Here is a 22,962-nt window from a genome sequence, read left to right as displayed (position 1 = left end):
CCTCCACCTCCTGCCTCAGCCTCTCTGGGATTACAGGCGCCTGCCACCATGCCCGGCTAATTTGTATTTTTAGTAGAGACAGGGTTTCTCCATGTTGGTCAGGCTGGTCTTGAACTCCAGACCTCAGGTGATCCACCCACCTCGGCCTCCCAAAGTGCTGGGATGACAGGCGTGAGCCACCGTGCCCGGTCCTGAATATGTAATTTCTGTACAAGCTGGGGCCTCTCCCAGTTCAGCCCCGTGTACAGAGTCAGAATCTGGCATCTGAAGGTCCAAAGACAGCCACCAGGCACCAGCCAGCCCCGCCTGGGAGCCCGCAGGGAGGGCACACTGACCGGGGCTTTGCCTGGCCTCAGAGTTTGTTATTCACCAGGAAAAGCCTTCAGGTCTCCCAGACACTTGGACTGGTTCTGGAAAGACGTCCTTGAGGGCCAGGAGGCTGCCGGCTCCAGCAGCAAGTCCCCGGGGCAGGGTGGTCCCAGAATGCATCTCCTGGGGAGCTGGCCCTTTACAAAGGCCCACCCTGATAGCACCGAGCAGCTGTCTTTGTCCCGGGATTGTTGGCCCCACCTGGGAAGGCAAGAGCCTTGCCCTGCGCAGCTGTGAGAGCTCATCGAAGCATCCCACTGGCGCAGACCTCTCCAGACCTGCCCTCTACACTCGCTGTCATCCCCTCAACCCACTGCCACTCTGCAGCCCTGGCAGTGACAGCGGAGGTCTGCCCTGGGTCTGCCCTGATTGGCCCCCAGGCTGTCCCACCCTCCATCCCCTCTCTGCCAGCCACACCTCTTGAACGCAGCCCCCAGCCCTCCCCGTATGCTTCCTTCCCCAACCCCTCCCCTGTGAACTCTGGACTTCTCAGATTCTGCTGACCCAGACCGTCCTCCTTGTGCAGCCAGCCTCAGGGGCACGACCTGTGTTCCCAGAGGACCCTCACATCCAGGCCTTCACAGACGCCGGGGCCTGAGCCTGCACCACAGCGGAACTTCTCCCACTTCCCCTAGCCTCCTTCACATGCCCACAGCCCCCAGACCAGGGTCCGAACCTACTACACTGCTCGGCACATTTTGCTGTTTGAAATGGTCAGGAGTTGGCCAGACTCTTTCAGTCTCAAGTTACACAAACAGAAATGTCTCTTCCAACAGAAAACAGCTGCATTCCTGTTGCTTTTCCAGACATTTGCTGAATTTCTCACACGTCCTGAGTGTTTCTAACTCACAGCCCCAGCCTTCTTCAAGCCATTTGTAACCTGGTTGGGGAAATAAGAGTCCCGGGATCCTGAAACCCACAGCAATGTTGATCCCAGGAGGCTTCTACTCCAGGCAGCTTGGGACAGAGGATGGCTAGAGGGCCAGAGCTGCCCCAAGCGAACGCTGGGGCTGGGGCCTCAGCAGGTGGCCCAGGTGCCTGGACAAGGAACTGGTGCTGCTGTTGGCCCACCAGCCTCAGGCTGCGCATCTGGGCTCCAGCAGGGGCTCCCCGCAAGTCCTCTATTTGTGTGCACTGGGGGGTCCCGTGCCTGTTACAGCATCTTTTTAAAATGCAGACGGGGAGGCAGGGGCCGAGGCCAGGGAGGCAGTCCACAGCACAGACCTCCTGGACTGAGAGGATGAGGAAGTCTTTAGCAGTGGAGGCGGCAGGGACTAGTGTCTGCTTCAGGCAGGGTGAGGGGGCTTCCTCCTATGCCCCTTGGGGGCCCCCAGCCTGTAGCCACCCACACCAGGGTCACTCTAGGCCTGAGGTGCCCACCAGAATCCCCGCCTCACCCTGCACCATCCGCGCTGGGGACCCTAGGCCAGGCTTTCCTTCCTTCCTGGGCTTCCTCTGGGGGCTGAGGCTGCACCTTGCAGGGACCGCCAGACCTGGCAGCACTGGGTGGGGGCCCTGGGGCGGGATTCAGGCAGCAGCAGGTGTCAGGACTGCCAGGAATGGGCCCCTGGAAGGAGAGGGAGATGGGGGTGTCAGAAGTCAGAGGGGAGGCCCAAGGAGGGTCCCTGGGGAAGCAAAGGGAGGCAGGGGGAGGCCCGAGCAACTCAGCTACAGGCCTTGGAGGACTTTGGTTCCCACCTAGTGTCATGGTGAGGAGTGGATGTGGTCAGATCTGGGTCCTCAGACGACTCCCATGGGGCAGAGAATGGCACTGGGGGGCAGAGAATGGCACTGGGGGATTCTGGGAAGACAGTGGGGAGCTTCCCTTGGGCATCAGGCCGGTGGACAGCAGGGCCTCTTTGGGGCAGGGGTGGGGATGTCACAGGGTCATCAGTGACACAGCAGGGGCCAGATCTCCTGGTTCCATCCTGTTCTCAACCCTTGGGGGGACTCTGCTGCACTGACCTTGCCTCACAGCTCTAAGCCGCACACGAGCAACAGGACCCGACGAAAAGGGAATTGGGGGAGTTAAATTTTGAGATGTTGGAGACTGGGGAGGGTCTGGGGCCGGGAGTGGATTCTAGGCCCAGCTGCGTCTATTTGTCCCCAAGTGTTTGGCTGTGGGGACCCCTTGGGTTGTGGACGCACAGGAGGTGTGGGAACCGACATCTCATGGGACCCAAACTCCAGAGCTGGGCAGCGCTGGCTTAGGGAGGTGGCGCCTTGAGGGGGTAGGACCTGAGCAGCAGCAGTGATGGCCCACGGGGAAACCTGGACAGTGGGACTGGGTGGGGGCGGGCAGGTGGGACAGGCTCTGGAAGAGGAGCTCGTGTTGCTGAGGGGGTTTGAAGGGGGAGGCCCAGGCTGCCCCACGTCTTGATGAGCCCTGGCTGGAAGGGCAGGTGGGAGAGAGACGGGTATCTGGAGTCTGCAGTGCCTCGCACAGCCACAGGAGGGTCGGGAGCACACTGGGGCGCAGGGTCAGAAGAGCAGCCTCCCAGTCTCTGAGCGGTGCAGCCCCCCGTGGGAGTGTGGCAATGTTTTTCCGCAGGAGCTTCAGCCTTGGGGTTGCAGCAGCTCCTCCTTAACTGGACAGGGCTCAAGACCCAGATCCCTGAGCGCCAGATTCCCTGCTCTGGGTCCCAAATCTGAGGTACCAGGTGCCTCCTTGCTGTCTGAGTGGGGCGCAGGAGGTCGCCCTAACCCGGCACTCAATCCCGGACCCCCGCTGTCTAACCCAAGGTGTCCCAGGGAGCCTCTGCCACTGAGGGTGTGATACTGCCTAGACCACCTGCCTAAGCTATGGATTTCTCCAAGGTGCAGCCCTCCACCAGGCACTCGGTGCCCAGGCTGTGAGGGCAGCTGTGGGGTCATCTTCACCTCCTGGGGTGGATGGTTTTATTGCACGTGCTCTGGTCCTGGAGGCAGGAATCCCTCAATGCGCACAGTGCCTACCCCCCCACCATATCTGCTACCCACTCCAGCTGAACTGCCCTTAGATTCTCCTTGAAGAAGCATAGGAAAGGAGGGTCTGGGGACAAGGATGGCCTAGAAGGCCAGGGTGGACAGCAGAGTCCCCAGGGGACCCAGCCCTCCCAGGAGAGGACCAGTGAGAGGGCCCCGTGGATCCCAGTCCTGGCAGGAGATGTGTACTCAGTGGGTTTGGAGTCAGGAGCCCTCACAGGAGGCCTGGAAGCAAGGACTCTCCCAGGGGTCTCTACAGGGGAGGGTCTGGCCCTGAAGGGGTGAAGTCTCATTTTCCAGGAGCTGCCCACAGGAGAATCAGCTGTAGGCTGTAAAACGATCCATGGCATTTGGAGCTAAGGTGTCACCCAGGAGAATCCCGAGGAAAGGGGCAAAGGTTGGGAAGTGCTGATAGCATCTGGGGCAGGGAAGGAACCACCAGGGCTCCCTGTGGGTACCTGGCAGCTCTGCCAGAGGCCCAGAGAGAGAGAGGGATGGTGAGTCACTCTTGGCCGCCAGCCCCCCCAACCCCCTCCCTGCCACCCCGGGAGCTCCCCGCCTCTGGGTGTGTGTGGCGCTCCCTGTGACCACACAGGCTTGTTAAGATGCCTGTCTGAGCCCAAGCTCCAGCACCTAACCAGTCTCATGTCTACTGCAGAAATAGCTGAACTCTCCCAGCGTGGCCACCCCTACCGCCGGCTTCTCCAGGAGCCAGGGGCTGCACTGGGGCATGCTTAGAGTTGGGGTTCCCATCCTGCACATCATCTGCCCAGCGTCTGGGCCGAGTCCCACACCCAGGAGTCTCAGTGCACGATGAAGCTGCCAAGGCTCTCCCCATCCACCCTTGAGACAAGAGTCTCGGGATACCAGGTGTCAGGGTGCCAGGTGTTGGTGCCAGGTCTCAGGGTGCCAGGTCATGAAGTGCCATATCTCAGGGTGCTAGATCTCAGGGTATCAGGTCTCAGGGTGCCAGGTCTCAGGGTACCAGGTCCTGGGGTGCCAGACTCCACCCTCCCCCAAGTCATGCTCTCACCCCAGCTTCATCCCTTCATACTCAGCATCTCTCCTGCCCCTCCTTTCCTGAGCTCAGAGCCTTCCTCCTCCCAGTTCCTGAGGGCACCTCCTCCTCCAAGGTTTTTGGCTCAACCAAGTTGGTGCCACAAGGGCGGGGATTGTCTGTCTTATTCCTCCTGTGTCCCCAGTGCCTGTCCCCAGCAGGGCCCTGCAGATCTGAGCACGTGAATGGACACCTGGATGGATGGATTACTGAATAGATAGATGGATGAATGCGTGGATTGATGGATGGATGAATGGATGAGTAAATGGATGCAAGGGTGGATGAGTGAATGGATGGATGGGTGGATGAGTGGATGGGTGAATGGATGGATGGATGGGTGGATGTATGGATGGCTTGGGTGAATGGATGAGTGAATGGATGGATGGGTGGATGAGTGGATGGATGGATGGATGGATGGATGGATGGATGGATGGTTTGGGTGAATGGATAAGTGAATGGATGGATGGGTGGATTGATGGATGGATGGATGGATGGATGGATGGATGGATGGATAAATGGCTATCTGAATGAGTGAATGGGTGGATTGATGGATGGATGAGTGAGTGGATGGATGGATAGATGGATGGGTGAATGGATGGATGAGTGGATTGATGGAAGGATGACAGAATGGATAGCTGGATGGATAAGTGGATTGATGGATGGATGGAGGGTGGATGGATGAATGGATGGATGGCTTGGATGAATGGATGAGTGAATGGATGGATGGGTGGATTGATGGATGGATGGATAGACAGATGAATGAATGGATATATGGATGAGTGAATGGATGGATGGATGAGTGGACTGAAGGATGGATGGGTGAGTGAACTGATGGATGGATGAGTGGATGAATGGATATATGGATGAGTGGATTGATGGATGGATGGGTGGATGAGTGAATGGATGGATGGATGAATGAGTGAGTGAATGGACAGATGGATGGATGGCTGATGAGTGAATGGATGGTGGATGGATGAGTGGATTGGTGGATGGATGAGTGAGTGGATGGGTAGATGTGTGGCAGGATAGATGGATGGATGGATGGATGGATGAGTAGATGGATGGATGCACCCACAGGTGGGTGAAGGAGGAATGAACGAATGAGTAGATGAACAAATGGATGGATGAATGCACGCATGGGACAGTAAAGGAGTGGAGGGATAAACATTGGCTTACCATGTGTAAGCTTCATCCAAAACCATCTGACACTGGGCCCAGGAAGAGGCTGTCTCAGCTCCTTGGCTAAAGTATTTCCTTAAATTACCACAGCGCCTCCAGTGAGCAGCACACCTACTTCCGGATGACAATGGCTTTAGAGGCGCCGCCTGCCAAGGAGTGGCAGACTTAACCTGCAAAGTGGGATCATTGACAAGCAATTGCGGCACTGGCTCAGAGCGCTCTGGCAGATCTGGGCTCAGCGTGGTGAGCACCATCTGCCCCACACAGAGCTTTCCCAGGAGTGGGTCATGTGCCCGGAGAGAAACCACACTCACCTGGCCTAAAACATGCTCTACTGTCAGCTGAAATCTTAGCCATGCCTTAGCTATGCCTTCTGGAATCAGACAGACAAACACAGCCCTATCCTGATGTTGCCAGGCCTGGGAAGATGCAGACACAGCCTGGGCAGGCCCTGATTTGGTGCTGGGACTGCCCAACCTGGCACCCTCCTGGGACAAAGAATGGAACCTGGGTCACAGGCAGCCAATACCCTTAGCATACCAACCACTTTTAGGTATGCAAAGTCAAGCAGGACTTTGCAGCAGCCAGAGCTCTGGGCAACAGAGGAGCGCTCTCCAGTTTAATAGTCATTCAATAAACATTCAGTGTCCACCACGCCCTGTAGGCAGTGGGGATCCCACTTCAAATGAGACCCAAATATCCCAGGGGGCAGCACTCCTGGGAGGACACCAAGGACCAAAGACAGCCAGGAAGCCATCCCTGGAGCAGCGCAGCAGCCAGCCCTGTGGGTTGGGGGAAGCAGGTTCAGGGAAGGAATAGCCAGAGTCAAGTGCCTGAGGCAAAAAGTGTGGATGAGGGTCAGGGGGAGTGTGTGTGTGAGGGCAGGGGTTGTGCATGGGTGTGTGAGTGGCAGGCAGTAATGTGTGGGTGTGTGAGTGGCAGGGGGAGTGTGTGTGGGTGTGTGAGGGGCAGGCAGTAATGTGTGGGTGTTTGAGGAGCAGCAGGGGGTGTGTGTGTCTAGGGAGCAGGGGAACCCGTAGAGGAGACGCGGAAGGTGGTCCCTGCACTCTGGCCATGTGATGCCCATGTTCAGAGCTGGGGTGAGCTCTGGGTGGTTCCCTCACGTTGGCCAACTCACGTTGGCGAGTGCCTTTACCAGCCTGAGCTCTGGGCTCCCTGCTCTGTCCGATTGCCAGCCTTTCCTCAGGGCTAGCTGTGTGTCAAGTCCATTTCCAAAGCCTCTTCTTGTCAGTCTAGGAATAATTGAGATGGAGCCTGGGGCTGTGCCCAGGCGGAGTCAGGAGAGCAGCCGGGGTGCCCAAGGGGTTCCCATGTGTGTGCACCGTCCACAGGGGCCTGAAAGGAAGGAGGGAGGGGTGGGCAGAGCAGGAGGGGCTGTAGTAGCTGCCCTGGGCAGCGGGAATTCCAGAAACGGGAGGGGCACATCCTGGGAGTGGGCCTGGCCGTTGGTGCTGCTGTGCTGGGGACGATGGTTAGGGCTGTGACCGAGACTCCAGGTTGATGGCATGGACTCTGGGGTGGGGGGTGGGGGGCCGAGAAATCTCCCCATGTCTCCTCATGGAAGGCTCTGCCTTAGGGAAAGACCAGGTGACCCGTGCCAAGATCCTGGTCCCTGGAGGGCGGCCTTTGAGTGCGTCCCTGAGGGCTTTGTGCTGGGCCATCCCAGCCGGGCCCCCCTATCTGGTTCTGGGAGCCAGCCCTGGGCAGGGCCAAAGCCAGGGTCCCCTTCTGGACTGTGCAGGGCTAGGGCAGAGGGAAGGAGCTGGGCCCGGGGGCGCCGGCAGCTTCCTCCTTTCTCCTTCCTCCTTGGATCAGGGAACTTCCAAGTTCACCGCCTGCTGAGTTGCCATGCCAAAGTCCAAGGGTTTGAGCTCTCTGTTGGGAAAGGATTTCTTGCAAGTCTGAATGGGAAAGTTGAAAATACCTGTTTCTAAGAGCTTGGGGGTGATACAAAGTGCGGAAGAACAGCAGCTCCGGGGGGCTCTGTCCTCAGATTCAGCCCCAGATGTTTGGTACAGAGGACACGGGGCTGACCGGACAGTGAAGACAGATTCCCCTTAGAACCTGGTCCTCAGCAGGCCCTCAGTGGGCCGTAGCACTCCTTCCCCACCTACCTACCGGCTGTGAGACCCACTGGGCAGGGCTGCCCGAGGGACCACAGTGAGCAAAGCCCCCGACAGGCAAGACCCGATGGGCCTCAGGGGGGCAGGGTGGGCCCCAGGAATGATGGAGCCAGTGGCCACTGGTCTTGGGTGACTCTGCGGAGCTGGGGAGGGAGGGCGCAGGCCAGAGGCTGGGCCTCAGGGCCCCCCGAGGGACAGAGCCCCTGGACTGACAGCCCTGGTGGCACAGAGCCTGGGAGACCGCAGGTCAGGGAGGAAGCGGGAGTGTGTGTAAAGCGTCTGGGAACCGGAACCGGGACTGCTGAGCACGCCTCCCCGAGGGTTTGCCCATGTGAGTGCCACTTCCAGGTTTCTGTCTTAATCCTGGTTTTCTCAAGATCTGAAGGTTAATTTTAGGATTAGTTAGAGCCAACTGTGATTAGGGAAGTAACTTCTTCCCAGAAAGCAGGGTGCCCTCCTGAGCCGGGGCTGGGGCCTTGCCAGGCACCATTGTCTCTGCTTCTCTGGATTTTGCCCACCGCCCACACCCAGCACACAGCGGGGGAACTGGCTTGGGTTGGTTGAGCGCCGCTCCCAGGAGAAGCTCCAGTGGCTGTGTGTGGCCCGCCTGCCTTCGGAGGGAGAGGAGCCCCTCGGGCCCCTGTTGCCAGAGGTGCCGACAAATGGGAGAGCTGCGTTCAGCCTAAATCCGCAGCACAAGGGCTGGCTGTGGGAAGTTAAAGCTTTCTGAGAAGGAGCTGCCAGGAACTAGGAACTAGTTCCTCCTTACTGTGTACCAACATCACAGGGGAAGAAGGCGAAGGGGGCCCGGGGCTGCTGTCTGCCCACCAGAGCTGTCCCTGGGCCCCTGAGGAGCACGTCTGTTGCATGGAGGCGGCATGTGTGTGCTGGGAAGTCAGGCGTGGCCGTCTCAGCATGCACTGCGTCTCAGGAACCCCGTGGTGAGGACCGACCCAACTGCCCATGGGGCTGACGCATTCTCTGCCCCACACACCCTGGTGGCATAGACCCTGGGCATCACTCGTGCGCCTGGCGCTCTCCTCCCATCCAACTCCGCATCCTCAGAGGGGCCACATGCTTTTAGGGGGCACTTGAGCTCTGTTAGAGCAGGGGGTGGGGGCTCCCGTGTGTGAGGGCCCATCTAGCACCTGTGTCCCGGCATAGCGGCTGTGCCATGCACCAGCCTTCCTCCCAGCCTTTCTCCTCAAAAAGCATCAACAAAATGGAGCTCCCAGATACTGCCCGAGGTAAATGTTGCCAATCAAAACCCCAAAGGGGCTGCCGCGTCCCAGCTGTAACCAGCGCCACTGTCATGTTCCAGCAGCATCCCTGGTTTTGTGGTTTGCTGGAGTCTCAGCAGCTGGGTCTCAGTGGTCCCAGCCCACACCACACAGCCCACAGTAGGTGCATGCCCCCCTCCCTCACCCTCCTGGTGTCCAGGTTCCCAAGTCTCAGTGTCACTGCAGGAGGCAATTCTCCAGCCTCAGTTTCTGCTATCTTGGGTTTTGCTGCAGTGGGAACCTCTGTGACCGCCTTTCCCCTTTTATCTTCCAGTGAAAAGTGGGACTGGTATTTGCTCTGATCTTGGTGACGTCGGACAGTAGTGTCGGCACCGTGGAGTCAGAATTGATAGGTGGGTCGGGAGGAGACTGGTCGCTGGGCCTCTGCACCCCTGGCCCTTCCTCCAGGGGCGCCTTGGCCTGGGCTCCGCCTGCTCACCGCACACACTTTCTGCCTGGAATGCTGTCCTCTTCCCCTCAGCCTGGCCTTCTCCAGCCCACCCCAAAAGGAGTGCCCCCCACAGCTTTGGGGACGCCCTTTCTTAGAAAATAAATGGACTTAAATTTCTTAGTAAAGTTGTGGATTTACAGAATATTGAGTTGATAGTATAACGTTCCCTCTAGCCACACCCCAGCCCTTCCCTCCCCCAGTCCCCCGTGCTGTTAACAGGCGGCATTGGTGTGATACCTTTGTCATGATGCAGCCACTCTTGATCATTATTATTAATTGAGGTCCACAGTTTACATTAGGGCTCATTCTTGGTGTTGCACTTCTGTAGGTTTGGACACGGGTACAATGACATGGATCCAGCATTACAGTCTCATCCAGAGAACTTCACGGCCCTAAAAATCCGCTGTGCTCTGCCTGTTCATCCCTCTCTCCCCCTAACCCTTGGCAACCACTGTCTCCATAGTTGTGCCTTTTCCAGAATGTCATGTAGTTGAAAATCTATAGCGTGCAGCCTTCTCAAAGCAGCTTCTTTTACTTATTCATTCCATCTGTGTTTCCTCCGTATCTGTTCATGGCTTGACAGTTCGTTTCTTCTTAGCACTGAATGAGATTCCACTGTCTGGATCCATCCATCTACTGAAGGACATCTCAGTTGCTTCCAGGGTTTTTTGGTGATTATGAATAAAGCTGCTATAAACCTCCATGTGCAGGCTCTTGTGTGGACGGAGGATTTCAATCCTGTGGGCCTGACCGTTGGGTTGTGTGGTCGTGGCCTGCTTAGGTTTGAAGGAAACTGCCATGCTGTCTTCCAAGTGGCTGCACCACCCTGTGCCCCCGGCAGTGCTGAGGGCGCACTCCTGTGACCCCACATCCTCGCCGGCCTTCGGTGCTATCCGTGTCCTGGGTTCCAGCCACGCTACTGGGAGCATGATGGTGTCTCTGTGTGTTTTAATTTGCAGCTCCACCATGACATGGGCTGCCGTGCGTATTTCAGGGGCTTATCTGCCATCTGCCTGTCTTTGGTGAGGGGTCGGCCCGGATGTTTGGCTCATTTTTCAGTATGTTGTTTATTTTTCCTATTTAGTTTTTAGAGTCCTCTGTGTGTTTTGAATTATGAACTCTTCAGGAGATATGTGTTTTGCAGATGTCTTCTTTTGCAGAGAAAAAGGTTTTAATTTTAATAAAGTCCAACTTATCAATTTTTTCTTTTATCGCTCATGCTTTTGGTGTTGATTGAAAAATTCATCACCAAACCCAAGGTTATGTAGCTTTTCTTCCATGCTCTCTTCTAGAAACTTTATAGTTCTGTGTTTTACATTTAGATCTTTTGTCCACTTAAATGCCAGCCTTGCCATCCGAGAATAGTCAGATACTCTTGCCCCTGCCCAGCAAGGCCAATGGGACCACAGTGCTCTCCTTGTGGCTCACAGTTTTGCTGGTGCGTGTTGGATATTTTAGGATCTCACATGTGGATGGGCAGGTATCTGACCCCTTGTTATGAGGCTGGAGGGAATCGTGATGGGAGGTTACAAGAATGCAGGGTGGAACCTGCAGAGACAGGAAGAAGGGCTGAGGCCAGGGGAGACACAGGAAGACCTGGTGGGACAGCAGGTGTCCAGGCACAGCTTTGAGACAGTGTGAGCCATGGGAGGTCTCGGAGCACAGCAGTGCCCAGAGAAAGCCGCGTGTGCTGCTGGCGCGTCTTCCCACCACCCCTGCGCCCAGCAGCCCTGGCCTTTCCCACGGCTCCTTCACCTCCATTTCCCTTGCCTTCCCCCCGTAGGATTCCCCAGGCAGCTGAACCCATTGACTCACAGAAGATGGTACCCATGGACGCCTGCCTGGGCCTTTCAGGCTGAGTCTGTTCAGCCCGTGGGTAGCGGGCCCTCAGCAAATACCTGAAAATGCACTGGGCATGTTCGCCTGCCAGGCAGAGAGCTCATGCATCCATGGGCCTCATCTTTTCCTCGGTTAGCTTTGTCAGATGAAAAATCAAGTGGTTCTAGGGTTCACTTGAGCAAACAGCAGTGTATGCCCACCTTGTCCCCTGGGCCCTGCTCCCCCGCGGTCACCACAGTAAAGCCCAATGAGGTCTCCACCCCGGGCTTGGAGACAGCCTGACTGCGCCGGCCCCTGTCTCCAGGCCGGACCGAGCATGGTGCCGACTCTCGGGGTGTGTGTCCCGCGGGTTCTGGCCTTTCCACCAGTGCTTCCGTCCCACACGAGCACCTTAGAGCTGGGTGGCAGTGTACGGCCACGTTTGCTTTCCCACACAGCATCTGGCTGTGCCTGGAGGGAACAGTGGTCTCTGTCGCTGCTCTTGGCAGCCTTCTCTGAGCTTCCAGCAAGTGGCTCTGCTCCCAGCAAGCTGCTCTGCGAGGGGCCCAAGCACCTGGGGATCCGTCTGCTTCCAATGCCCCCAGGCCTCCAGCAGCTCCCCCTGTCCAGCCCAGCACCTGTCTCCCCGACACACTCTCCTCCACATCGCCGGAGCCCCTCTTCTGAAGCCTCCCCCATCCCTGCTCAGGCCCTGGGAAGCCAGCTGAGTGCTGTGTGGCTGAGCGCTGACTGCAGGAGGGGCAACGCCGGCTGCCCCCACGGCCCCTCTGAGATGCCTTTGCCTTGCTTGATTCACGCCGCGGGAACTGGTTTCCCTTCCAAATCATCAGGCCCTGCGCCAGCTTCTTCTGGCGTCCATGGGAGACTCGGAGACCTTCCTCGTTCCTGCTGCTTTGCAGGGGGCCTCCTCCCCCTCCCCGCACCCCATTCTCCTCTCACTCCCTGACGTGCTTTGGGGTACAGCTAACTTCACCTGCTGTGCCAGGTCCCTGGCGGGCCACCGGGTCTGGAAACTCAAGCTTGGTTCTGGGAATGGCTGTGGCGGTACCTGTCCATGGTTCTCCATCTTCTGCCCACGCCTGAGTTCCAGGGTTCCACATTCAGCCCACATGTGTCCAGCCTACTCTGCCCTCAAGCCCTTCCTTCCTCTCTCCCTCCCTTCCTCCCTTCCTTCCTTCTTTCCCTCCTTCCCTCCTTCCTTCCTTCCATCTAGCTCTGTTGCCTAGGCTGCAGTGCGGTGGCATGCACTCGGCTCACTGCAACCTCCACCTCTTGGCTTCAAGCGATTCTTATGCCTCAGCCTCCTGAGTAGCTGGGATTATAGGCATGCACCACCGTACCCAGCTAATTTTTGTAATTTACTTTAGTAGAGACAGAGTTTCACCATGCTGCCCAGGCTGGTCTTTAACTCCTGGCCTCAAGTGATCCACCCCACCATTAGCCCCGCAAAGTGCTGGGATTACAGGCGTGAGCCACCATGCCTGGACCTACATTTTCTTTATGTGTCTTTTTTCTCTATCTTTGGAGATAATTTTTTTTTTTTTTTTTTTTTTGAGACAGGATCTGGCTCTGTCACCCAGGTTGGAATGCAGTGGTGTGATCTCAGCTCATAGCAGCCTCCACGTCCCAGGCTCAAGTGATCCTCCTGCCTCAGCCTCCCAAGTAGCTGGGACCACAGGCAAGCACCACCATGCCTGGCTAGTTTTTGTATTTTGTAGAGATGGGGTCTCACGACGTTGCCTAGGTTGATCTCAAACTACTGGGGTCAAATGATTCTCCCGCCTCTGCCTCTCAAAGTGCTGGGATCACAGGTGTGAGCCACCACGTCCGGCCTGAGAGAAATTCTTAACCTCCTCTTTCAACTCCTCTGTTGAGTTTTAAACTTTAGCTGTCATGTTTGACTCCTGGGAGGTCTTCCTCTCTAACGGCCTTGCCCGTTACGGCATCGGGGCGACGGTGATGCTGAAGCCTGTGTTTCCCTGCGGCGTCTCCATCCCCGGGCGCGCTCTTGGCTGCTTATGATTCCATAGCTGGGCGCCGAGGCTGAGCACCCCTCACCCCTTCCCCTGGCTCCATCGGTGTGAGGGGCGGGCGCCAAGAAGCTGAACGGGAACTGCAGCCACACGGGTGTGGGCGGGCATTCAGGTGTCTGTGGGGGAGGGATTCGGGTGTCTCTTTGTAGGGGACTTGGGTGTCTGCGGGGCGTGGACTCAGGTGTCTGTGGGGTGGGGACTCGGGTGTCTGGGGCGGGGACTCGGGTGTCTGGGGCGGGGACTTGGGTGTCTGAGGTGAGGACTCAGGTGTCTGTGGGGTGTGGACTCGGGTGCCTGTGAGGCGGGGACTCGGGTGTTGGGGTTGGGGATGGGATGCCAGTGTCTTTGGATCCCCCTGGGATGAGTGCGGTGGCTCAACCTGTCATCCCAGCACTTTGGGAAGCCGAGGCTGGAGGATCACATGAGCCCAGGAGTTTGAGACCAGCCTGGGCAACATGGTGAAACCCCATCTCTACGAAAAATACAAAAATTAGCCAGGCCTGGTGGTGCTTGCCTGTGGTCCCAGCCACTAGGGAGGCTGAGGTAGGAGGATCACTTGAACTTGGGACATGGAGGCTGCATACCTGCACTCCAGCCTGGGCAATAGAGCCAGACATTATTTAAAAAAAAAAAAGAGAGAAGCAGCTGGATCCCTCCTTCTGACCTGACCCGAAAACTTAAAAACAAGGATAATAAGTAACACGTCTTATCTTTCGTTTTCCTCGGGTTTGAGAACAAAGTCAACCCACTCTGTCTGTGAAGGAGTCTGATTTTCAATCTTTACAACTGCCCAGAAAAGTCAAGATTATCACCTTCCACGAGGAAACCAGATCTGCACGGGTTAAAACAGCCTGTTGGGAAGTGGCCAGACAAGTCCCTGGTAGCAGCGCCCGGAGGGCAGGGAACCCCCCTGGGGTCTGGCTCTGGTTTGCGGCTGTCCCGGCTCTGGAGTGGTGCCTCACTTGGTGGGGCGGCCCCACAGGACAGGGAGCGGTGTGGGGGCCATCGGGAGGACCCCGGGCCCTCCTGCATTTGGGGCAAATGATGGAGACACAGGGCACACCTCACGTAAGCATGTGCCCCGTGCGGGCTGCCCTGGCCGGGCCGCGTGCCCCAGCACCTTTCTGCAGCTCGGTCCCGCACGTCTCCAGCCCCCATCTCGGGCCCCTGGGCTCTGCGTGCCTTTCGCGTGTCTTTCCACCTTTGTCCTCTGCAGGCGGCATCAGTGTCAAGAATCAGTCCTCCCAGCCGCCCCCTGCTCCTGCGTCCACGCGACGCTCGTGACAAAGTCCTGGCTTCGCCAGCAGGATAGTGGTGGATAGAGGAGGATGGCTCCCTGGTAGTGGTGACGTCCGTGGCCACATGAGCAGTGAGCAGGCTTGGAACCTGCCCACACAGTCGACCTGCACAAAAGAATTCCCCAGAGAGCACAGCCTCGTTGGAGTTCCTCTCCCGAGGGATAAAGGTCAGCAAGACCCGAACTTGCTCCCCTGCAGGGCATTTGCAAACTCCTCGCAGCCTTTCAGAGGCTCCACCTGCACCCCAACCCCGCCCCAAAGTGAGGAGGACTCATGCCTTTGCCTCAGTGGTTCACATTCATTTCATCTCCATGGTAGTCACTCCACCCCCCATAATGGTCACTCTCTTCCCCCCCCCATGGCCCCCCCCCCCCCCCCCCTCTCCCCCCCCCCCCCCCAGTCACTCTCCCCACCATGGTCACTCCCCGCCGCTTCCAACGGTCACCCCCCAGCACATGTCCAGATGCTCCTCCCACAGCAGCCTCCCTCCCTTAAGAGCCTCTGAAGCTGCAAACTGAGGAGGCTGCTGTTTCTCATTTGTCCAGGTCTCCAGCCACTGGGGCCGCCGTCCCCTCATTCTATTAAAGGGGTCACTGCATCCATGCCATGCTGAGGCCTTTTCCCATTTGTGCAGGGAAAGCAGGGGACGGGTGGCTGCTGCTGGCCCCTGCTTCTCAGCGCTGTGCTCCGTGTGGCGCCCACATGGCCGCTGTGCCCTGCAGGCATCTGCTGCTCTGCCAGGCACAGGCATCAGGTCTGGGAGCCACTTTGCTAGCTGAGGTGTGAGCCCCCGCTGTGTGCCACCCAACCATCCGCACCCCTCCCCTCCCGCTCTGAGACTCTGGCCTGGCCCCCATGCAGGGGCCACGTCGGTGGCCGGCCAGGAGCTGGGCACGAACACCCCTTCTCCTTCAGCCACCGCATTTAGAGACAGTAGCCTCACAGCTCTGAGGGGTGCAGGTCCCGGTGCCCACAGCCCCCGAGGGAGACACAGCCCAGCAGCTGAGGGTTTGTCTGCTGTCCCCACCCCGAGCCCCTGGGCTCACTCAGGGGTGATAGGAGGAGCCAGTGGGGCCGTGAGCCTAGGAAGCCTGAGATCTGGCTGCTGCCACCGGACACACCAGAGGAGGCCCACGACGTTCTCTCCTGAGGGCCAAATCCCATGGCCCCTGCAGTGGCTCAAGGTTCAGCCAGTCCTGGACCCTAAATGTCTACCGCCCTGGGCCCTCGCTGCAGCCCCGGGGGGCTATTTCCTCACTTTACAGAGGGGAGCCTGAAGCAAGGAGGGCAGGTCACACCTCCTGAGTGGGTCACAGGATGCGGGGGCTGCAAGAACATGGGGAGACGTGTGCCCCTTGGGTTCCCCGGGGTTCAGAGCTGGAGGAAGCCCCGCAGCGATGGCTTCTGGCACCTTCCCTCCCCAGGCGCCTCACGTGGGACACTGTCTCGCTTGCTGGAAGCTTCCACAGAAGCTTGTTCCCTTCCCTTGTTTAGTTGTTGATAAACCAAAGGCAAAAACACAGGGAGTACTAAACTTCCGTGATTGATCAAGAGGGTTTTCCATAATTTCTACTTTGAAATGAATGATTTTAAAGGGCAAGAGAGAAGAGAGGGTGAAGTGTGAGGAAGGTGGGGGTGGGTGGTACCCTGAGAATCCAGGCACTGGGTGAAGATGGGAGCCCCCCAAGAGCTCTGGGGGCCCAGGCGTCTGTCCAGAGGCCCCAGCCTCGCACAGACGATACGCCGATTCAGGAGGAACCACTGCCGTGGATGAGATTTCCAGTGGGCACGTCTTCCTTTCTTGCCCATTTCATGGAACAAGAAGAAAGTTCTTTATTAGTAACTCACACACACATTATACACATTGCAAGATTCTCTGCTTGCTTTTGATTTTCAGCAGTTTGACTATGACGTGCCCATAGGTATGATTTTCCCCGTATTTGCATTGCTTGGGTTTGCAAAATTCCTCAAACCTACAAATGTGTGTCTTTCAACAAACTGGGGACATTTTCTACCATTCGTTCTTCAAGGTTCCTCTGCCCCATTCTCCCTTCTTTCCAGAGCTCTAGCTACACATACATTAGGCCTTTTTCTGGGCGGCGATGGGACCTCGCTCTGTCTGTCACCCAGACTGGAGTGTGGCCTCGACCCCCCAGGCTCAATGGATCCTCTGGCCTCAGCCCCCTGAGTAGCTGGGACTATGGGCACAAACCACCAGGCTTAGCTAATTTTTAAATTTTTTTGTTGAGACGGGGGTTTTGCTATGTTGCCCAGGCTGGTCTTGAACTCCTAGGTTCAAGCGATCCTCCTGCCTTGGCCTTCCAAAGTGCTGCGGCTACAGGCTATTGATTTTGCCCCACAGACCACTGAGGCTCCGGTCACTTTAAAAAGTATTTTTTCTCCTTGTTTTTCCGATGGGATGATTTCTATTGATCTGTCTTCCAGTTCACTCTCTTTGCTGTTATTTCTGTCTGCTCGTAAGTCTATCCATTGAGTTTTTATGTCAGAGATTCTAGGGTTTCTGCTTGGTTCTCTTTGATAAGTTCCATTTTAGGTGTCAGCAAACTACAGCCCGTGGGCTGGCCACTGGTTTTTGTAAAGTTTAATTGGAACACCCGTCTGTGTCATTACAGTGGCTTTCGGCCACAGTGGTAGCCAGTGGTTGTGAAGCGATCCTCCTGTTGGCAGCTCGAAGAACCTGAAATACTGACTATCTGCCTTTAAGAAAAAAACGTGCCAAGCCCTGTTCCACCGCACCGCTGCGGTTTGTCCTTTTTAAGTGATTATGAGGACGTTTCTTTTCTATCCTTGAGCAGCTGTTTTAGGCCCTTGTCTGCTGATTCCAGGGTCTGACCATCTTGAGTTCTGCTCTGATTTGAGCTGGGCCACATTCCCTCTTCTTCATGTGTCTCGTGACTCGGGTTGCCCCAGGACGTTGGGACCGGTGCCTTGCTGGGTCCTGTGTTCCGATGTGGTCCCTGGAAGGTGCCGCTGGGTCTCCGGTGGCTGAGGCTTGTTGCTGCTTTGAGCAAAGCCCTGAGATGGTGGCAGCTGGGATCTGCATCCAGCTCTTTTCACTGCTGTGGGCAGCTTGAGACCTGCCTGTATTCATCTGTTCTCAGGCTGCAAATAAGGGGGCGGGGCCGTCTCGGAGGGGCGGGGCCGTCTCGGAGGGGGCGGGGCCGTCTCGGAGGGGCGGGGCCGTCTCGGAGGGGGCGGAGCGGCTGGGTCCCAGAGAGGAAGGGGTGTGGGGTCATCCCGGCGTCCTGGACAGAGGCCGTGGCTGGCTCTGAGGCTGCCTTCATTCTGCCCCCAGCGCTGTTGCTCAGGGTGGTTTGGAATTGAAGGATCTCCTGATTCTCTAGGGAACCACTGGCAACGTTCATGTTTCCATTTAAAAACCGACTAGGTTTGCTTGAGTGTTGTAAATGTGCAATGTCTAAAAACACCTTGTGACTTGAGCGCAGAGCCCAATCCTGAACGGGCTGTTCTCGGTGCTGTGTGAACTTCATCTGGCAGGGAGCAGCTTCCCGGCCCGCAGGCCCGGCCTCGCTTGGAGAGGGGCTCCCCGCCCAGCCCCCGGGAGCCGGCTCCCCTGTCCCACACCAACCTGAGCACTCACTGGGAACTGCACCCACAGGCAGGGACGCGTGGGGTCACGCAGGCACATCTGCCAGGCTGCACGGTGGATGCCGTGAGCACCTTTACTTCTGCCCTGGGCTTGACGGCCGGCACATTTACCGGGATTCCTCGCCGGTGCCCCGCAGGCGGGCAAAGTGATACTGAGGTCAACTGAGGTCGGAGTGCACTGGTGAGCTCCGCTGGACCTGCAGGGGCGGGTGGCGGAGAACTCAGACCCACGGCCCTGCTAGGAGAATGGGCTGGACCCTGCGTGGGTCTCTGTGCATCTCTGTGTCTCTGCGCATCCTGCACGTCTCTGTGTCTCTACTAGTCTCTGTGCGTGCAGGTGTTCCTGCATGTGTCTGCGCCTGCCTGTGGAACACCCCGGCCCCTTGTGCCCCGAGCGTGGGTACCTGTGCTTCCGCCCGCCTTCCTGGCCGCCCCCCCCCCGCCCCGCTCAGCCGGGCTGTTTCTGGGAGGCAGAGTTTAATCCTCCGGGACATGCTCCTGTTAAAGTAAAACCACAGGATTGACTGCGCTGTTGCATTTTTGTGGACTCGGCTGAATCTCTGTCACCTTGAAGGGTCCTTGGAGGCAGCGGAGGCCCCAGGCCTGACCAAGCCCCCTCCTTCTGTGCTCTGAGGGGTGTGACATGCGTCGGCGGTGGCCTTCCTGAGGCCCCGGGGGCCCAGAGAGAAGCCCTTTCCGGCGCCCACTCCAGAAATGTCCGGTTTGCCAGCGCCGGCCCTTCCTCCTCCAGGCACAGGGTTTGTAATTAGAACTAAAAGCGTCTGTCCCCCGTCATAACCATCAGGCCGCTGAGCCATTGTGTGCTTAATTAGCTGTGACTCTCCAGCCTTGGCAATCAGTTACCTAAGGGCCTGCATGTCCCCAGGTTTGTCCCCTTGTTTGGAAGCCACACAGGCTGTGGCAGACGGACTCAGGTCCCGGCCCTGTCCACACCGGACCTGTGTACACACCAGCCCTGTCCACAGTGGCCCTGTCCACATCAGCCCCATCCACACTGGCCCCATGTCCACACCAACCCCGTGTCCACACTGGCCCCCAGCCCTGTCCACACTGGCCCCGTGTACACACCAGCCCTGTCCACACAGGCCCTGTGTATACCAGCCCCTTCCACACCACCCCCGTCCACACCAGCCCGGTGTCCACACTGGCCCCATCCACACCACCCCAGTCCGCACCAGCCCTGTCTACACCAGCCGCATCCATACCAGCCCCATCCACACTGGCCCCATAAGCAAAGGCTGGATTTTCCAGCTGACGAAGAACCTCGTGTCAACAGGAAGGATCAGTGCTCGGCAGGGGACAAGTCAACTGGACTCATCCACAGAACAGGCGGTCGCTCATGCGTCACCCACAGGTTGTCAGAGGCTGTTAGGCTGGGCCTCTCAGGAGACGCGGCTCACGCCTGCCCGGACGGTGGGGATGGGTGCGGCTCCTCCCCCGTGGGCAGGTGGGACCGGCATGTCCCATGCAGACGGACACAGGTGAGCTCCCAACTCAACACGCACACACCCTGAAGACTACAGGAGCTGCCCTCCGATGCCGCAGCACATGGGAAAAGGCGTGTCCAACACTCTTTCCAACCCCGGCTGGCAGAATGTTGGAAACTGCCGCCCTCTTGCCTACGCGGCGTTTGTGCGTGTGTATGTATATTTTCTCAGTGACTACCAAGGTCAGAGGATGTTTTCTGTGGATTTTCAGGGCTTACGTCTGAGCAGGAGTGTTTGGTCTGAAGCCAGCCTGACCCTCACCCACCCGTGTCCTGGTTAACAGGCTTTTACAGTAACCAGCATCCGCACTGGAGTGTGGCAGAGGGTCCGCGATGGTGCTGGGAGCACCCAGGTGTGAGTCCCCACGGCACAGAGTTGCGTTGTTGTTTTCGAAGACAAAGCTGGTCCCTGCATCCCTGCCCTGCTGGCCCCGCGGTTGTCTCGGGTAGCTTCACAATGGTGGTGATCGCTGTGAATCTGATTTGGGAAGACTGTGGCTAAAAGACCCAAGCCCTGAACAAAAAGACCCTGGGCCAAGTGTTTGCAGCCACCAAGGGCGAGTGCGTCCTGGAGCTCCGAGGCTCCCGCTGCTTCCCAGGTCTGACCTTTGGCCACGGTGCCCCCAGCTGGGGGCGCACGGTCTCTGTGGTCACTGGATTTCATCCTCAAAGCAGCCCACATGCCGGCGGGCACTGAGGGGCCACAAGTGCCCCACTGGCTGCTCCACAAGCCCTATTGAACAAACACTGTCTCCTGGGTCTTGTGACCCTGGACAGGGGAGGACAGGTGAGCCGGTTACCCCTACAGGAGCCAGCCTGGGACGTGGGCAGAGGCAAAAAATGTGCTTCGTGTAGAAAATAGCGGCCTGGGTGGGTCTCGCCAGGGGCTGGGCAGCCTCCAGGGGTCACCATCACCACGGCTGTGCCGGGCTTTGCTAGGCACTCGTGGGGCAGCAGCGGAGGTGATGACGTCACCAAAGACAGATGTGAGAGGCACAGGTTGGCCTGTGGGTGGGCAGGTGCTGGCACCGGGCACAGACCACCCTGGTCTTCCTAACACAGCTCGGGATACCAAGGCCAGGATTTACAGCCCTCAGGAAGGAACAGAAGGTGGTAAACTCCACTTCTCTCTGGACATTAATGAAGAAATCAGGAGGCTGCAGATGTGGGAACACCTGTCCCAGGCCTTCCTGCACCACAGGGACCCCCCAGAGGGACTCCCAGAGGCCTCGGAGCCCTTAGTGTGCAGATTCCCAGGCCAGCCTAGGACCTGCTGAGTCCCGGGTGTGGAGAGGGCCCCAGGCTGCCCTGAGCAGAGGCCACAGCCTTCCTCTCGCAGGCCTGGAAGGTGCCACCCATGTCTCTTCCCAAAGCTCTGTGAGGTCAGGTCTGTCCTCGGCCACCACAGGGACCAGGCCGTGGAGCCCAGAGGAGAGGGGCCCCTGTTTTCCTGCTGGGCTGCCAGCCCCGTGAGCCCAGATCTGGGGAGGGCACTGCTGAGGCGGGGGCTGTCGGGGCCTGGGGAGGGCACTGCTGAGGAGGGGGCTGTCGGGGCACGCGTTAGGGCCATCGGGGACCTCAGAGAGCCTGTGGGGCACATGGTGGGGACAGGGGTCCACAGCAGGACCTCCGATCCTGAAAGCAGGAACCTCTGAACCCTGATCCCTCGCAGAGCTGGTGTTCTGGAATCTGGAGCAGCAGGCAGAGCTGCTGTCCTGGGGACGGGGTCGGGAGACCGCAGTGCAGTGCTGGTGACCGGACAGGTGCGGAGTTTGTGCCTGCCACCCTCCCCAGAGGGGCCCAGGTCGCCCGTGGTATTTGGTGTAAGACCATCTGCAGGGAAGGGACGGCAAATCCAAAACAGCATCTCCCTCCTCTGGGCCAGCACCTGGCCCTGCCCAAGCTCCATAATTACAAGGGGAGAAACAGGCAGGGAGGGCCGAGCTCATCAGGGCCACGCCGTTGGGAAGGGTGGGACATGGCCGCTGCCTCCAGCTGTGCTGACACGTTCTTCAGAGGCGGGTGGTCTGCGAGGGAGCCTCCTTGCTCCGGCTGCTCTGTGCTTAAATGGGGTCTCAGCCATCTCAGGAGACAACTTTCCTTTAAATTTCAAGGAAGACTTAATAACCAGCAGCTGAGGGAATGAAGAAGCTCATTATTCCTTACATCACCTAAGCCGGAGGACACACCTCATTTGTCAGCCTTCCCACTATTTTGAAATCAGGCCGAGCGCAGGAATTCTCATCACCTTTTTTTTTTCTGAGTCCAATTAAAACACAGGAGACGTGGCCCAGATAGGTGCCTGCACCCCCACCCACAGGGCAGGCCAGAGCCTCTAACTCCGAGGTCCTGGCAGGGGCGATGGTGCTGGGGGATGGGGTGAAGCACGTCGGCTCCATGGGGGGTCCCCAGGGCTTGCTGTCCACCCTCAAGCTCACCTGTGGGGAGTGGAGTGGGTCATCATTGGTGGGACCCAGAGACCCTTCTTAGAAGGCCCCACCCAGGGGCTGTGATCCCAGGAGAGGGGGCACGAGGAGAGGGGGTGACAGGTGACAACCTCCGGAGGAGTCTGAAACAGAGCCAACCTCAAGTGGGAGCAGGCTCTGGCCATGTCAGGGACAGTCACCGTGAGCTCAGACCTTGGTCACCGAGGCACAAGGCACAGAGTGAATCAGGGGCCCAGGGGGACCAGAACCAGCGGGTGGAGGGACGGTAGTTCAGAGGCTCCCCACCGTCCACCCAGCATAGGCCTCCATCCCATAGCACCCGCACCCTCCTCCAACTGACTCCCTTCTGGGGTCTCCAGCAACTGCCCCTGTAGCCTCCGCCTTCCCAGCCCTCTTGGGCTCCCTGAAAAGTGGGGGGGGCCTGCAGCTCTGAGCCCCGTGGGATCTGGTCACCTGGACCTCCCTCCCCTCCCCCGAGGGCCCTGCCCTGACCTCCCTCCCCTCCCCCACAGGTCCCACCCCGACCTCCCTCCCCTCCCCTGTGGGTTCCCCCCACCTCCCTGCTTTCCCTCACAGGTCCCCCCTGAACGTCCTCCCCTCCTCTGCAGGTGCCCCCATCTCCCTCCCCTCCCCCACCGGTTCCCACCACCTCCCTGCCCTCTCCTGAGGCCCCACCCTGACCTCCCTTCCCTCCCCCATGGGTCCCACCCCGACTTCCCTCCCCTCCCCTGTGGGTCCCCCCCAACCTTCCTCCCTTCCCCCAT

The 22,962-nt window shown here is 58.3% G+C and overlaps 1 protein-coding gene across 4 annotated transcripts in view; it reads left to right on the top strand.

The window, feature by feature from the left end:
* Nucleotides 1–22,962, top strand: part of SLC9A3 (solute carrier family 9 member A3) — a 46,670-nt gene that overhangs the window by 6,142 nt on the left and 17,566 nt on the right. The window lies entirely within an intron of this gene.

This window comes from Piliocolobus tephrosceles, chromosome 4, assembly GCF_002776525.5.
Source record: "Piliocolobus tephrosceles isolate RC106 chromosome 4, ASM277652v3, whole genome shotgun sequence".
NCBI classification, from domain to species: domain Eukaryota; kingdom Metazoa; phylum Chordata; class Mammalia; order Primates; family Cercopithecidae; genus Piliocolobus; species Piliocolobus tephrosceles.
Note: the sequence above shows the minus strand (reverse complement) of the source record. Positions and strands in the feature narration are given on the sequence as shown.